Below are 14,296 nucleotides of genomic sequence, written 5' to 3'. Positions count from 1 at the left end.
ACTTTTTAATCTCTGGCTTGGAGGGAAAAGTGGTCTGTCCTGAGCCGCTTCATGTTTTTCTGTTTCAATCCACCACCTGGAAAATGCACCTCAAAGTTTTGGAATGAAACTTTATCTCCTAAGACACCTTCTGTCTCTTACGACGACAAAGGCATTTTATGGCCCTGAGTTTACCATAAACACAACTGGAAACAATATGACAGTCCCTGGGACCCCGCGGGAGGGTCTGTGGAATATGTAGGGACGGATGCTTTTCCTCTTGCATTGCTTTTGAGAGCTAAGTGTGGTTGCATGCCTACTTCTCTGCGAGGGCCCCTCTTAAAAGGATTATGAGACGGTATTTTGCTGGAAACTTCTCTTTCTGTAGCGATCCATTAGCCTGGGCCGGGTTAGGTGTGGCAGGAGGGCTCAGGAGAAGAGGCAGTGGAGAAATTTCTGGGTGGTCTGCAAAGCTAGGGTAGGGCTGGGGTACCACTGGGACCTCCTAGGGGTCACCATCCCATCTATCCCCTTGCACGGAAAAACTTCTCAGCCAGGAGGACAGAGTTCTTGGCAACAGGGCGTGCTTGATGGTGGATGTTCTGCCTTCCTGGGTGCCACTCAAGATTGGGGTCCCCCTTGCGCCCCATGCCTGAGACTCAGGTCAACAGAAGTTGAGGTGGTTAAGGGACATCCCCGGCGATCCAGTGGTTGGGACCCCGTGCTTCCACTGCAGGGGGCGCAGGTTCGATCCCTGGTCGGGGAACTAGGATCCCGCATGCCACGCGGCACGGCCAAAAACCAAAAAGAAGTTGAACTGGTTGACACTTAGCTGGTTTTAAAGCACAGGCAACGGAGATCCAAAGACGCGGCCGCCCGGTCTGCTCCGCTGATCACTAGCTCTGTGACCTTGGGCAAGGTGGTGACCTCTCTGAGCCTCTAATTTCTCATCTGAAAAACGCAGCATGTGATGGTCAGGTTTATGTGTCTACTCGGTGAGGCAGTTTCATCAAACCCTAGTCTCGCGGTGTTGCTGCGAAGGTATTTCATGGCTGTCCTTAGCATCCACAATCGGTGACTTTAAGTTAAGGAACTTATCCTTCGGGATGTGGGTGGTCCTTATCCAATTAGCTGACAGCCTTAAGAGCAAACACTGAGGTTTCCTGAGGAAGAAATCCTGCTTCAAGACTGTAACATATAAAGACGCAGACGTAGAGAATGGACTTGGGGACACGGGGAGGGGGAAGGGTAAGCTGGGACGAAGTGAGAGAGTGGCACGGACATATATACACTACCAAATGTAAACTAGATAGCTAGTGGGAAGCAGCCGCATAGCACAGGGAGATCAGCTCGGTGCTTTGTGACCCCCTAGAGGGGTGGGATGGGGAGGGTGGGAGGGAGACGCAAGATGGAGGGGATATGGGGATATATGTATACGTGTAGCTGATTCACTCTTTTATACAGCAGAAACTAACACACCATTGTAAAGCAATTATATTCCAATAAAGATGAAAAAACCCCCAAAAACAAACAAAAACACTGTAACATAGACATGGTGTCAGAGTCTCCAGTCTGTTGGCCTGCCCAATGGATTTCAGACTTGCCGGCCTCAACTGCATAAACCAATTCCTTGAAATAAATCTCTTTATCGATCTACCAATCATCTATCTATCATCTGTCTACCTACCTACCTACCTATCTATCCATCTATCTAATCTATCATCTATCTAAATAAATGTATCTACATCTATGTCTGTATCTATATATCCTGTTGTTTCTGCTTCTCTGGAGAAGCCTGACTGATCCAGAGCTAGCGGTTAGAATTCAACGAGTCACTCTACTAAGACTTAGCCTTGGGTCTAGGCACACAGTAGGTCTTTGGTAAGTGACGGCAGGAAGGAAGACTGTGCTAAGCCAAGTTCATTGCCCAAGTTCTGGTGACTCAGGCATGTCTGAGACTTGACACGAGATCCCCCAGAAGCTGACGGGGAACAGCGACTTGCATCCCCCCTTTGCCAGGGGGCCACGCTCTCTGAAGCCCTGGCTCCACACACTGGCGGGTTCTGCTGTAACTTGCTGAGCCCCCCAGGTCAACTCTTTCAGTTTGGGAAAGTCTACATTTTTGTCAGTTTAAGATGGGGGTCGGGGGCAGTGGGGGAGAGAGCTTGACACACACTCCAGATAACCACAGACAAAATCCATTGCCAGAAGTACATGGACATCAGATTCTTTGGGGAACTTGGGTAAGGAACCCAGCTAACTAGGTTCTTCTCTGTTTGGATGAAAATGGTCCCGGGGACACACTCTAGATAAAATGGAAAGCATCATTTCTTCCCTTTAATGATCACATTGGATTCCGAAATCACACCTAGGAGCAAGAAGATTTCAGAAGACACCGCACGCGCTGGGGTGCATTTTTCTTGTCGTTCGGTTCCGTCACCAATGGGGGAAGATCAGCTATGCAAGCTTCCCGGGTCCTTCTACTTACTTCTCTGCCTTCCCTTCCTGCCTCTCTCCCAAACCAGGCCTGTTCAAACCGAAGTTGCTTCCCCACTGCCTGCGTTTCAGACCAACCCTCTGCCATATTCTCACCTGCTTCGAGAAGACCCCCAAGCCAGGTCCACCTTTCCCACCTGGTCCATCCCACACCTGCCCCTGAATTCGAGCGCTTTTATCCCGGGAGCTGCCCGTGGCTCATCCAGAGGCTGACCTTCCTTATTCTCCATCTCGAACAACGAATTGCCAGAACACCTGGAGTGTCTGAATCATCCACAGAAAATGCTTTTCTAACTCGATTTTTCTCAAATGCCCCAGGACGGGCCACTGGGCCAGTTTAAGCTGTTTTTCGTAGCGAATGTGCCAACAAGCTTTGAGAAATGGTTCACTGTGTACTCAGGGCTGGCCGGGCTGAGAAGGTGAACACGCTGCGTTGCTCTGAGGCTTAAATGCACATTTTGCAATACGGAGACTGCCCTGTTTAGTATGTCATCGTTCAGCCATTCGAGCTACCGCAAGGTCAAAGACACAGTTCTGATGACCCAGAAGGCTGTCTCCTGAAGCAGCTGATCCCGGACTGTTTAAGGGCAGACGTGACATCACGTGCGCACGGGGACGCTGCGTGGGCCAGTCCTGGGGCTTTTGCTGCAGGTAAGTCCCCTGGAGACTTGTGCCAGCAAGACATTTACTGCATCCCACTTAGGAAAACTGGCCCGGCGTCTTTAACGGAAATCTTAATAAAAGCTCTTTACTGCAGTTTGGACAGTATTTGTTTTCAGGTGTCAGTGAACTGTCTCTTCTGAGCTGGCAATCATTTTAGTTCAAGTGGAGACCATGATGTGATTACATTTATTTACTGAATGTATTCCTTTCACAAGGCTGCCCAAACAGCGTACTACAAACCAAGTGGCTTGCAACAGCACACATTTATTCCGGCACGATTCAGGAGGCCAGAGGTCCAAAACCAAGGTGTCGGCATGGCCGTGCCCTCTCTGATGGTTCTAGGGAGCATCCTTCCTGCCTCTTCCTGGTCTCAGTTGGATGCTGGTGGTCCTTGGCTGAAAGCTGCATCGCTCCAATTTCCGCCCCCCTCCCCACTTGGCTTTCGCCCCTGTGTTTTTCTCTTCTCTTCTTATGAGGACACCAGGCCTATTGGATTAAGGGCCCTGACTACTCCAGTCTGACCTCATCTTAACCTAATTACATCTGCAACGACCTTACTTCCAAAGAAGTCATCTTCTGAGGTTCTGGGGCTTAGGACTCCAACCTCATCCTTTTGGGGGCCATGATTCGACTCGGTTCCCCAGTCAAGCTAGAAAGCTACACAAAGGATATGCTTGCAGATGGCAAGACAGACAAAAACCCACTGTGAGGGTCACAAGCACATACGCCTGCAGGGCCGGGCTGCGAGCATCCATCAGGGAGCCAGCCACGTGTAAGAACTCCAGCTTGGGTTTCTGCCCTGCGATTGAGACGTGTGCAAGAAATACCTCACTCTCACCTTATCTCCACTGTGAGAAGACTTTTGAAAAGGAAGCACAAGTCTGCTGTGTCAGCTGACTGCTGGTCTCAGGGACAGAGAGACAAGAGGGAGTGGTAAGGTCTGGGGCAAACTGGAAGGTCCATGCTTCATCGCAAGGAGCAGCCCCTGTGGAATTCCAGCCAGTTCTCACCATGGAGGAAGGTGGCTCAGGAGGGCTGGAACGTTTGATTTTTCAGCAGAAGGTGGACATGAGTGTTTGGCGTGAGATTGCCCGCGTCGAGTATCTTGGTAATAAAATAGAATATGTTAAGGACTCCATGCAGGCTGAGGTATCTGTGGGCAGATTTGAACCTGTGAGCGTCGTTTTGTTTTTTCTGACTTGTGGAAGGGAGGAAGTGGAAGGCAGCCTGGTGGAGGTCTTGGACCACCTTCTGTGGTCGGCCAAAGAGTGGCCTCCCTAAGAGGCCTGTGTCCTAATCCCCAGAACCTGTGGAGACGCTGCCTCCTGGCAAAAGAGACTTTGCTGATGCGATGACATAAAGGAGGTGAGGTGGGACATTATCCTGGATCATCTGGGTGGCCCAGTGTCATCACTGAGGTCCTTATAACAGAGAGGCAGGAGGGCCACGGTCAGAGGAGACGTGGTGATGAAAGCCGGGGTCCAGGGGATGTGCTTTGAAGTCAGAGGAAGGCAGGCGGCCTCCAGAAGCTGGAAAAGGCAAGGAGTGGATTCTCCTCTGGAGTTTCCAGAAGGAAAACAGCCCGACCAACACCAGGATTTTAGCCCTACTAGACTCCTTTCAGACTTCTGGCCTCCAGAATTGAAAGAGAATAGACCTGTGTTACTTTACGTCTCTGTGTGCTCACTTGTTACAGCAACGATAGGACACCGATGCATCTTCCTGCCCCAGCGAGGGGCCTGCGTAGGGCCAGCTGTCCTGGGGCCCCTCCCCTACCTCCTACCTACACGCTGTTGGGTTGCGGCTGGTGTCAGACTCCTAAAAGGCCCATACAATATTCAACAATGTCTTCTCTCTCTTGAGGAAGATTGGCGGAAAAGATTTTGGAGCCTGGTTGGATTTTTCCACACGTCCCTGTCTCTGAATATTCATGGGGGTGGCAGCAAGAAGGTGCAATAGACACGTTACCAAGGGTCCCTAGGAGGAAAAATTCATGCTTCAGATTAGAACAAGGCAGAGTCACGCCTCACACCACCTTCATGAGGGCTCTTTTGATTGCAAACGACAAACAGCCCCACAAATTCTAAATTATGCCCCCAGAGGGGGGAATTTAGTCCCCGGGTAGGGTTTCAGGTATGGGTGGATCCAGGGTCTCAAGGGATGACACTGAGAATCCAACTTTCTCATCCCTCAGCTCTGGTCTCCCATCTGTTGGCAGCAAGCTTGCTCCTGGCAGCTACACACGTGCATTGGAAACACAGTAGACAAGGAGGGCCTTTTGTCCTCCAGTAGCTCCAGCAAAACTCCTGGGACCCAGTGCTTCCTGACTCTGACTGCAGCTCAACTCACGCGCTCCTCCCTCAGCCCTGCTGTGTCCAGAGGGTCAAGGGCTCTGGCTGCCTCCCTGGGTCCCGCGACGGCCCCCCCAGAGCTGGGAGGGGCAAGAGGCTGATCCCACGTGAAACACGCACTGCGAATGCGACGTCAGAGCTGGGCGGGGAGGCGGTGCCGTGTGATTCCCCAGGCCCGTTCCCCTTCCTCTCGGGATGCAGAATGGGTCCTTTCTCGGTCCCCTTGTAGTTGGACGTGGCCACATGACCCAGTGTGGCCAATGGCGTTGGAAGGAGGTGACGTCATGTTTCCAGGGTGGCCCCTGCAAACTCTCCAGTCCTCCTGGATGTCGTCTCTCTTTCTTTATCTGCGAGCCAGGCGTGGAGGACCCAGCGGGGGTCTCAGAGCCCCAGGGGATGGCGGAGCCGCTGGGTGGAAGGAACAGACCCTCCCAAACACACACACACACACACACACTTATACACACGTGACACCCACAAACATGCATATGCACACACATCACGCATACGTACACGCACGCACATCTACGCACACGCATATACATGCACGTACGCATATTCACACACCTGCACACAGCACACACGGACACGTGCATACACGCTCACACATACACACCCATGCACACCTGCACACACGTACGCCCACAGACACACACACAGCCCTGCCACCCCAGCCCGGCCCCCGTCAGCCCTCGACGTGAGTGTGTTCAGCCCTGGGGCTGCCGGTGGGCCTCAGCTCGGCCTGCCCTGACCGGGGCCTGCCGTTGCCACGGGGACGGCCGGGCCTGGGCGGGCACAGGCCGCAGACGTCCACACGGGAGGGGCCTGCCTCGCTGAGCTGTCCCCCCGGCCCGCCGGTGGTGTGGTGGCCTGAGGCGGCAGGAGCCGAGCTGGGTGGACCCTGCCGCCCCGCTTTGCCTTGTTCTTCCCCCGTCTTTCAAGTCCAAGTTGAAGTCTTATCTTGCTCATCGGCTTTATTTTTTTTTTACTCTTCACAGGATCTCTTTCAATGTATTTAAAGGGCAACCGTGCACTTTGCACCTGGGCCTCGTGGAGAGCCCACCTCCCAGGGGCGCCCCGTTGGTGGAGGGGCCGGTGGAGTCGAATCCCAGATAAGCGCCTGCGGGTGTCACGGGCGTGGAGGCCAGACGTCTGACACCGAGGTGTCGGCAGGGCTGGCTCCTCGTGGAGCCTCTGGGCGCGTCTGTTCGCTGTCTCCCCAACTCCCGGGGTGGCCGGCGGTCCTTGGCGGTCCTTGGCTGTAGAATCTTCATCCAGGTCTCTCTACCTTGTCGTCACGCGTCTCTGTCTGTCCTCTTCTTCTTTAAGGACGCCCATCGTTGAATGGAGGGCCCACCCTGGTCCAGTGTGATCTCATTCGGTCTTTACCTTCATGACGTCGGCAGAGACCCTTATTCCACACGAGGTCACCTTCTGGGGTGAACATGCATTTGGGGGAGACACCGTTCAGCCCGCTACCCGGAGTATCTGGGGTTTGCGGGGGAGAGGCTCATGGGGTCAGGGATGCTGTGGTCCAAGGCCTGCGGGTCTTGCCTTCCCGCAGATGCCTGGCTGCAAATTCCGTCCCTGCCCCACAGGATCCTGCAGCATCCCGACGGGACATGTCAGCGCCCAGAGAGTAGCAGGGGCAGAGAGCCACCGCCCGCGTGGGCCGGAGGGACAGCAGGAGGAGACGGTGTCACCTGACCTGGGAAAGCAGCCGGATCTAAGCCGGAGGCCGGGGCTTGTAGAGCAGGAACGGGACCCTCAGTGGGGGCTGGAGCCACGGAGGAAAAGCCACATCTGCCAGAGCAGAGTGGGGGGGGGGCAAGACACTGCCCCCTCCACCCATGCTCCCCGCTTCTGCCTACCTTGGCCGGTCTCCCTCTGTTTGAATCTACCCTAAGCCGGATGGCAAGGGAGCCCGGACGTGAAGCTCGCTTTGAAGGCCGGCAGGGTGGCGAGGGTGCAGATGGGATCCGAGAACAAACGTACTCCCCCACTTTTGTCTGGGAGGGTCCTGAAGAGCCTTTAGAATCCCCTTCCCCCGTGAAATGCACAGTCCAGGAAGGTGCGGGGGAGACGTGCCGTTGAATGTGATGCTTTTGGGCCCTTTCTTTCGCTCACTTTATCTGGATTTCTCTCTGGGGAGCCCAAAGCTCTGTGCAGGTATCACCTCATATTTTCCTCCAAAGGGTCCCATGATGCTGGCATTCTTGTGGTGCCTGTTTTACAGACGGAGAAGCTGAGGCCACGGCGGTCCCGCTGGGGTTGAAATACACGCGGTCTAGCTGCGGAGCCCCTCTGGCTGCTTTTCTGGGGTCGCCCTCACCGGCACGTGTGCGGTCGTCGCCGGGCGCAGCTGGCCCCGGCGGAGCTCTGGGGGTGGGGCGTGGAGGAGCTCTGCTGCTGTCAGTCACAGCATCGCTTACGTTGGTGCGCCTGGCAGGGGAAGAAGCTCCCATCTGAGCACGTGCCCGGGCAAAAATGCAAGCACGGGAGTTAACAGCAAGGCTCCTCAGGGGCGGGTGGGAGAGTGGTGTGCAGAGTGCCGAGGGGATTGTCTCCCATGCTGGATATGCAGGGAGGAGCAGGCCTAGGAGAAGGCGCAGCAAAAGAAGACGGACTTCTGAGCCGCCAGCTGGCCTCCCACCGTGCTTTGCTCCACATCTGCGCTGTGTGGCCTTAGGCAAATGGCAGCCTCTCTGAGCCTTCACGCGCTCATCTATCAAGTGGGGAAGATCATAATAGTGTTTTATAGGCTCTTCTAAGTATTAAATATGAGACCAGAGCCCAGGAGCTTGGTACAGTGTGTGATCCTCCAGATTCTGAACTCGGATTTTCCATTTTCCGTGCACAGGCCTTTCAGCGTCTGGGAAATGGTCAGCACATAGGTTCTCGGTCAAGTCGTTCTTTGGGGTCGCGTGTGTCTTGACTCCTCGGCCAATGACCAGGCCTTTGAAACACTGGCTATGTTTTCTCGCCCTGGCTCTTTTTACTGATGTCCCAGGCAACGCCTGCAGCCAACATCAGTCAGCTAACAGACAACTGTCCAGCAGATCTCTGGGGCAAAACTTCTGGCTTGGTGATCTTTCCGGGGTAGTCATCAGCTTTCTCTTTCCAATCGTTCAGAATCTTTGTGTTGTCTTGAATGCCTGTGGATCCAATAGAAAGGCATTTTATCCTATTATGGGGAGTCTCTACTGTTGTTGGCCCCATCTTACAGGTGAGAAACTAGGCACAGATATATGAAGTTGTGGGTGTGCATGGACGCAGACAATTAGCGACAGAATCGGGAGTTGAATCCCAAGAGCCTGGCTTTACATTCTTCTAACTGAAATTTTTGTTGAAATAATTGGAGAGTCATAAAGAATAACACAGAGATAGCCGGTGCATCTTTACCCAGTCTCCTCCATAATGATGACATCTGACAAAACTACTGCACAATATCATGACCGGGATGTTGACGTGGATCTGGCTTCACTTTTAACGCAAACACTGTTACCACCCAGGTTGATACGCTGTTTTCTCCAGGAAGATGCTTTTAATCCAACTCTGAATCTGAGATCAATCTGTCCACTTTTAGTGATGTTTAAGGCTATTTTGTGGTGCCTACGACTACCTTAAAACACCTGGAATGGGGTGGAGCATGTCACTGCAAAGATACCTTGACTGACTATCCTATCGGAGTCTCACCCATCCACCATCTGAGGCAGACTGTATGTCACAAAATGGCTGCAACATCACCGTCCATCTCACATGCTCTTCTCACAGTGTGACTTTGACCCCAACTCTCACATCAAGAGGAGAAATCGATGTTCCTTCCCCTAGAATTTGAGCAGGCTGGTGACTACAGAAGTGATGCTACCAGATTTCTGATAATAAGTCACAAAAGGTGACACTACTTCCTCCTGGTTCTTTAGGAGATGCTGCCATGCTGTGAGGAAGCCCAAGCTGCCCATGTGTTAAGACCACATGGAGAGGCCCATGTAGGTGTTGTGTCTGACAACCCAGCCAAGTCCAAACCGACAGAAAGCAAACGCCAAGTACGTGAGTGAAGGGACCTCCAGGTGACTCCAGGCTCCAGCCATTGAGTCACCCCCAACCTTGGGTCTTCAAAGCTGAGACCTCAGATGCTGCAGAGCAAAGACAAGCCATCCCTGTTGTGCCCTATCCAAATTCTTAACCCACAGACTCATGGGTATAGTAACATGGCTGTCTTCCGCTGTTAAGTTTCAAGTGGTTTCTTATCTAGCAACAGTAACCAGCACAACATCCAGCGAACACTTCTTGAGCACCTACTGTGTGCCAGGGATGATGTTCGGTGCAGGGGGTATGCTGGTGAGGAAAACCAGACAGGAGTCATGCCCTCATGGCACCTCTGTTCTAGCAAACGCAGAAGATGAAAGGTGATCAGAGTTTTGCTATTCTTCATGCCAGGATTTGTTTTTGTTTCTGTTTTATTTTATTTTTAAAAGAGGAGAAAACTTGGACTCAATCCTCTTTGGGCTTTGATGCTCTCGCCAAATGAATTAGCCCGAAGTATTTTGGTCTGGCTGTGCCAATTGAGTGTAGCCAAAGCAGAATTAGCTGTGACTCACGCTCCGTTGCTGCACTGAAGGACTGACATCCTGGGGTGAATGTATTTTGGCCTGCAGTTCTGCAGTGTCGGACCTTGAAGGTGGGGTTGGTATCACAGAGACTTGTGGGAAAGAGGAGAGGCCTGGGCCCTGGGCCCTATGTCCCCATGGGGTGTCCACCTTGGGAGCCATTGCTGAGCATCTGACAAGGTACCAGGGTAGCTGGGAGAGGATAAATCCCCACCCCCAGGAAAGAAGGATTTCGCCTGGGCAATAGACATGGAGCCCAACCACAGTGGGCAGGTGCTAAGGGCTGGCAAGCAAGCCCAGCTTGTTTGGAAGCTCCAACTGGGACACCCTTCCCTCTGGCTCATCAGAAGTCCTGCTCACAACGTTCCCAGGGCTCTTCCGGAGGCCAGTTTGGGATGGTGGTGGGCGGATGTAAAAAGCCTCTTATTTCCCTGGTTTAAGGCCAAGACTCAAGTTTGAAAGCTCTGTGAAAACAAACACGAGTGAATATTCCTAGTCCCAGCATGACAGCAGACAATCAGGAGGGATTCCAGGAGGGCAGCTGCAGGATGGGGAACTGCAGAGAAACTGGGAAAGACCCCAAGGTTAAGCGCCCGTGACCAGACCCAGAGATAAACTTTCACATGGGAATAAAGCGTCCATGACAGTGTCCTCGTCTCTTGCCGGAGTGCCCGGGAAGGGTGGATCTGAGGGTTCACTGCAAGGATGGTTTCTGCAAATGGTGCCCCAATATCCCCCAAACACTGCTGTTTCATGGAAGGGGCCACAGTGATGAACCAGTTGGTTTTCTAGTAAACCAGTGAATGCCCAGTATTCCTGTAGTAGACATTGTTTTGACACTCAGCATCCGTTTCTCCATCTTTGGGTAACACTCTCCGAAATTTTGAGGAACCCTCTCTCCTTATTTACACCCTCCATCATTCGCTGCCCGCTGGGATGCTTGCGGGAATCACACCTGGCCAATCAGAGCACTGTACCTCTTTGGCCGTTTGATTGGTTCAGGGATAGTCATGTGACCCAATCCTGGCCAATAACCATCAAGCTGAGAACTTCTGTTCACACAGGTGAGAGGGAGAATGTTTTGTTTCCACTGGGCTTGAAGCAGAGAGGTTGTCAGCTGGAGACTCTAAATTAGGGATGCTGTGGGGAAACTACACGCTGAGAGTGAGGACGTGTGGAAGAGGGCAGGGCTGGGAGATTTGCTTATTTATTTACTTATTGGAGTAGAGTTGATTTACAGTGCTCTGTAAATGTTTCAGGTGTATAGCAAAGTGATTCAGTTACGCATATATATATATATATTTTTTTCAGATTCTTTCCCTTATAGCTTATTACAAAATATTGTTCCTGTACTATATACAGTAGGTCCTTGCTGATTATCTGTTTTATATACATTAGTGTATATATGTTAATCCCAACGTCCTAACTTATCCCTTCCCTGAACCTTTCCCTTTTGGTAACCATATGTTTGTTTTCTACGTCTATGAGTCTGTTTCTGGTTTGTAAATAAGTGCATTTGTATCATTTGTTTTTCTATTCCACATATAAGTGATATCATATGATATTTGTCTTTCTCTGTCCGACGTACTTCACTTAGTACGATCATCTCTAGGCCCATCCATGTTGTTGCAAATGGCATTCTTTCATTCTTTTTTATGGCTGAGTAATATTCCATTGTAGAAATATACTACCAAATCTTCTTGATGATAGCATTTAAATCTAGCCATGCCTCAGACCCTTAACTTTCCATTTAAGTGAGTCAATATACTCCTTTTTTTGTTTCTTAAACCATTTTGAGTTGGGTCTCAGGGGCTTGTAAATGAAAAAGTCCTGGCTAAAACCTAGCCCATCTCAAAAATAATAGAATATATCTTCCAAGAGAAGGTGCATCTTGCCACAGAATAGAAGAAAGAGGTGTGAGTTAGAATTCCTGGAAAAGATTCTATGGCTGCCCTGACAAATTACCACAAATTTAGTGGCTTAAAACAACCCCAATTTTTATTCTCTTATATCTCTGAAGGTCAGAAGTCCAAAATGCGTTTCACTGGACTAAAATCAAGGTGTCGGTAGAGTTGTGTTCCTTCTGGAAGTTCTAGGGGGAGAATCCATTCCTTCCCTTTTCCAGCTCCTAGAGACTCCCGCATTCCTCCATCTTCAAAGTCATTGATGTCTCACCTCTCTGACACTTCTTCTGTCATCACGTCTCTTTGTGATCACAGCTGGGAAAGGTTCTTCATGTTTAAGCATCTACATGATTAGATTGGACCCACCTGGATAGTCCAGGACACTTTCCCCTCAAGGTCCTTAACTTTAATCACATCTGCTGAGTCCCTCTTACCCTGGAAGGTAACACAGCCACCGCTTCCAAGGTTTAGGATGCGGACATCTTTCAGGAGTGTGGGGCGGGGAGGACACTGTTCTGCCTAACACAATTATTATTCAAGCATTTATTATGCACCGATTGTATACTGCACTCTTTGGGGAGGACTAAAGGGGTTATGAAAAAGTACAAAACTCAAATCAAATCAAGAAAGCTTGGTGAAACAACAGGTTCAGATGTCCCACGATTGAAGGTCTGATGGTTTTAGAACTCTAAAAACTGAACTGCTTCCCCTGTACTTATGCGCAGCCCTGGGGCTCCTCGCTGACAGCCAAAACAAGAGTCGCTCTTCTCCTTCTTTGCTTTTTCAAAAGACACGTCCAAAACAACACAGAGAGACTGGAGGAATCCTTCCTAGGCTGAGCTTTAGAGCCTTCTCCTGGGTGACGCGTTCTTGTCATCAACTTCCTTCAGCACCTTTTTCTCCCTGTCTGGCTGGCCAAGCCCTGCACGTGGTTTCCTGGTGTGGCTGTGAGATGCATGACCCACGTGTGGGCACAGGAGTGGCAAGCCCCAGGAAGGAGCCCCCTGAGGCGTCGGGGAGGGCCTGGGAGGTGCGTAGATGCAGCAGACGCGCCCCCCTTGTGTTGCAGTTGTGCTAAGGGCAGGCTGGTCTTGCTGAACCGCCTCACCCCTGCTTGTACCCAGCCAGTTGCAAAAGCCACACAAAACTCAGCTACCCAGTGACCCCTGCCTTGGGGCAAGTCCTTAGCTCAGTCCCACTTGGAATAAAGCCCACACCGTCTCTCGTGGTCTCCAATGCCCGCCCCCCCCCCACCACGGTCTGGCCTCCCCACCTCTTAAGCTCTTCCAGCTGCTTACCCCATCTCCCCACATGCCACCCCTCACAGGCCTGTCCTCTGTCCCTTGAGAACCTGAGCTCCATTCTACCCTACGGCCTTTGCACGTGCTGTTCCCTTCACCCCAGATGCTCTTCCCCCAGAGAATCTCTTCCTGTTCATCATTCAGATCAGTCATATTTCCATCCTTTATCTAGGTCTTTCTGTCTCTTTTTGGCTGCACCACATGGCTTGTGGGATCTGAGTTCCCCAGCCAGAGATGGAACCTGGACCACGGCAGTGAGAACGTGGAGTCCTAACCACCGGACCGCCAGGGAACTCCCTCTAGGTCTTTCTTTAAAATGGCGGTCACCACTCCCAACTACCCTACTGATGTTTTACTTGCTATATTTCTGCCTCTTCTCCACCCCACCTCCTGTTGCAGGGTCACTGCTGTGAGAACAGAACCGTGCGCCTCCTGTTTATTTGTTGCTGAGGACAATGACTGACAGATAGTAGGTGTCCAACGATGGCCGTCGAGTGAATCCGGAGTGGATGGTGAAGGAGGCCTTATTCATTCCTGGGTTGGGAGCCAGCTTCCAAGATGGCGCCCAATCCTCACCTCCCCACACCCGTGCCTTCCTGAACTTCTCTCCCACACGGAATTAGAGAGATGCCACATGCCTTCCAAGGCCACGCCAGCAAAGGCCTTGCAGCTCTGCCTCGGGGTCTTGGAACATACGCTTTCAGCCACCATGGAAGATGCCCTTCTACTTTGAGGCCAACATGTTAGACGGGCCACAGGCAGCGCTCTGGTCCATGCTGCTCGCTTAGCTGAGCCTTACAGCCGTCCCTGTCCAGGTGTGAGTGACGTCATTTGGGCCCTCAGGAGCAGCTCTTCCCAGCGGTGAATAACTCTGTCCGTGCCGAGTGGAAGGGAAGGTCACCCAGACGAGCCCTGCGGAATTCTGGTCCCACAAAGTTGCAAGATAAAACACAAAGGTTGTTGTAAGCTGCTAACTTCTGTGATTATTTGTT

This window comes from Physeter macrocephalus, chromosome 19, assembly GCF_002837175.3.
Source record: "Physeter macrocephalus isolate SW-GA chromosome 19, ASM283717v5, whole genome shotgun sequence".
Taxonomy (NCBI): domain Eukaryota; kingdom Metazoa; phylum Chordata; class Mammalia; order Artiodactyla; family Physeteridae; genus Physeter; species Physeter macrocephalus.
This window is presented reverse-complemented; position numbering follows the sequence as displayed.